The sequence below is a fragment of the Peromyscus californicus genome, unplaced genomic scaffold (assembly GCF_007827085.1).
Source record: "Peromyscus californicus insignis strain IS unplaced genomic scaffold, ASM782708v3 Scaffold_1__1_contigs__length_55948999, whole genome shotgun sequence".
NCBI classification, from domain to species: Eukaryota; Metazoa; Chordata; class Mammalia; order Rodentia; family Cricetidae; genus Peromyscus; species Peromyscus californicus.
The window spans coordinates 48,138,007-48,141,072 of record NW_026294492.1 but is presented as its reverse complement, the minus strand read 5'-3'; positions in this window follow the sequence as shown (position 1 = coordinate 48,141,072).

The following is a 3,066-nucleotide window of genomic DNA, read 5'->3' as shown; positions in this document are numbered from 1 at the left end:
TCTACTCCTGGCTCTGATGAACTTTACAAGAGTTCTGCCTTACCATCTACAAAGCCTCTGTGTTCTTCCCTTCTCCCTGGTCACACCATTCTGTCTGTCTCTATAGAAAATGCCTGTTTCTTCTTCCCCCTCACCAGTCTGCCTCCTCAGGAATGTCGTTCCACCTTGACATGTAAAAACCTCTCTTGTTCTCAGTCAATTGCCCTGGAGAGCCACTAGGCCTCAAGGCAAGGGGATGGTTTGAGCTTCATTTGTACAAGAAACAAAACCATGCAACTCTCATCAGTTTGTCTTTGCCTACAGGACCTTATCCAAGTACTGGCTTGAGCAGGAAGTTCACACACACGTTCTATAGGAATTGTGAGCACAAGAAATTTATAACAAGGCACAGCTGAATATTAAGCTGTGTGACACCAAATAGTCCATGCTAGATGGCTTGCCACTTGACTGACCCTTGGCCTAGTCAAGGTATAGCTTTAATATACGGCTGGACTCCTTATAACCTATTCTTGTGGCTCACCACAGTTGTGAGCCCCCATGTGGGTGCTGGGAATAGTTCGTTTGTCCTCTGGAAGATGAGCCGAAGCACTTAACCTCAAGCTACCTCTCCTGCCCCTCTCCTATCCTTAATGACCATCAAACTTAGACAGTTTGATGTCTACTCAAATACACTCCCAATGCACCCTGGTCCCCCAGGGCAGTGGGGTTGATCCCAGTATGAATTGGTTTGGGTGCATGCTCAGTAATGCAAAATCGTGCCCTCACATGAACTTTTAGGGAGAATCCACCATTTACCATCTTGTGCCTGTGTATATGGTTCAAGTCAAATGAATTGTGGGAAGAGACATGAACAGTAGAAAATGGTTGGATATTTCAATCAAAACTGACAGTCTTGGGGTTGACAAGATGACTCAATGGCTTAACAGCTTTCTGCTCTTCCCAAGGACTAGGGTTTAGTTCTGCAACCACTGGGTGGCTTGAAAACCTCTGTAATTCCAGTTCCAGGGAATCTGACACCTTCTTCTTGCCTCTGCAGGCACCAGGCATGTGCATGTACATACCTGCTGGTAAAACACTCATGCACATAAAATAAGTAAATCTAAAAAACAACAGAGAACCCTCACTGTTCCCCCTTAATGACCAAACTCCTTCCCTAGCATCTCAAACAATAACTGGGACCCACGAATATCTTTACTCCTGTAACCTGCTGCTCTTGAAGTGGTTTTTTTTTCTTTTTGTTTTTTGTTTGCTTGTTTTGTTTTGTTTTTTTAGACAGTCTCTCTACATAGCCTAGGCTGTCCAGGAACTCACTGTGTAGCCCAGGCTGGCCTCAAACTCACGGAGATTGTCCTTCCTCTGCCTCCCACATGCTGGGATTAAAGGACTTGGAACATGCTCTAACCTGTTTTACAGCTTGGCTTCTATGAAGTTTCCTTGGTCCTTTTCCCTGAGTTTTTATTTCAGTGCCTTGACCAAGAAGCCCAGAACCTGGAAATAACAGAGTGCAATCACTGGCGACAGCTTGAAAGAGACCCAGAGATGGGTGGGAATAAGTTTCTGGAGTTCTGACGCTATTTTGTTGTCACATGGCAGACATATTACTGTGAAGGATGTTGTTGGTGCATCCACCAGACCCTTGAAACCTTGACAATCATTATGTTTATGAGCTTCCGGGAACGCACAGGATCCAAAAACTGTCCAAGAGGAAGGAAGCTGTCAATGCTGATTCTGACCTTCTGTAACTAGTGAGACAGCCAGGCATACAGTGGTGCTTGCTTGTATTCCCAGTACACAGGAGGTTGAGACAGGAGAATCACAAGGATAGCCCAGGCTGCTGAGTGAAATCAAAGCCAACCTTGGGCAACTTAGTGTCTCAAAGAGAAAGTAAAAACAAGCACCTGTCTAATGTGTGTGAGGTTCACTCGCTGTATTACCAGATGATGATGAAATCAGATAAGCAAGGAGCCAGGCAGGAAGGAAAGAGCTCCCCAGGTCTCACTCAGTGGTTCAGCACTAAAGTCATACGGAGATCTCCTGACTCAGGCCCTGAGACATGAAGCGCCCATGGGCTTGTATGACTGGTTGGTTAGTTTGGGGGTGGGAGAGTGTTGAATTGACCTTATTACTCCGTAAGTGTGAATTTCACAAAGCACTTTACAATTAACAGCATCTTTGTATTCGTCATGCACTTCCACCTTTGAGATTGCTCTGAGTACAGGCTCACAGCCCCCAGGTTTCCCTGGTGGTCTTAAGGACATTGCAGTTGTTTTTGGTTATTGATACAATGTTGTCGGCCATGGCTACAAAGTAACGGTCTTGTCACTAAGGGGTCAAGACGCAGAAAGAGGATAACCGAAGAACAAAAAAAACATAGGGCTTTGTAGGTAGAGTTTTCCTGCCTGGCCCACAGTCAGGGCAAATCTCTCTCACCTGCCAGTCCCACAGCCGTCAGACCCGACCAAGTAAACACAGAGCCTTGTATTGGTTTCAAACTGTATGGCCATGGCAGGCTTCTTGCTAACTGTTCTTTCAGCTTAAATTAATCCATTTCCATTAATCTATACCTTGCCACATGTCTCGTGGCTTACCGGCATCTTCACATGCTGTTTCTCATCGTGGCGGCTGGCAGTGTCTCTCTGACTCAGCCTTCCACTTCCCAGCTTTATTCTCCTCCTTGTCCCGCCTACACTTCCTGCCTAGCCAATGGCCAATCAGTGTTTTATTTAATGACTAATCAGCAACACATTTGCCATACAGAACATCCCACAGCACTTCCCCTTTTTTTTTTTTTCAAAAAGGAAGGTTTTAACCTTAACAAAGTAAAATTACATATAATTTGGGAATTTGGGCGTAGCTTCTCTTACTACTTCCTGCTGGAGGGGGGCGCTGTATCTTATGGGGACACAAAGAAAATTTTAGGATTATGGAATAGTCCATGAGGCTGTATCGTCTGAGCCAGTTGCCTTGAAACCATTCTGGATGTTGGATCATCTGGGCCATGGTGTCATCGGAGACCTTTCAGGGGGTCTTGGCTGGTCAAACCTGATGTATCTTAATCTGGAACAA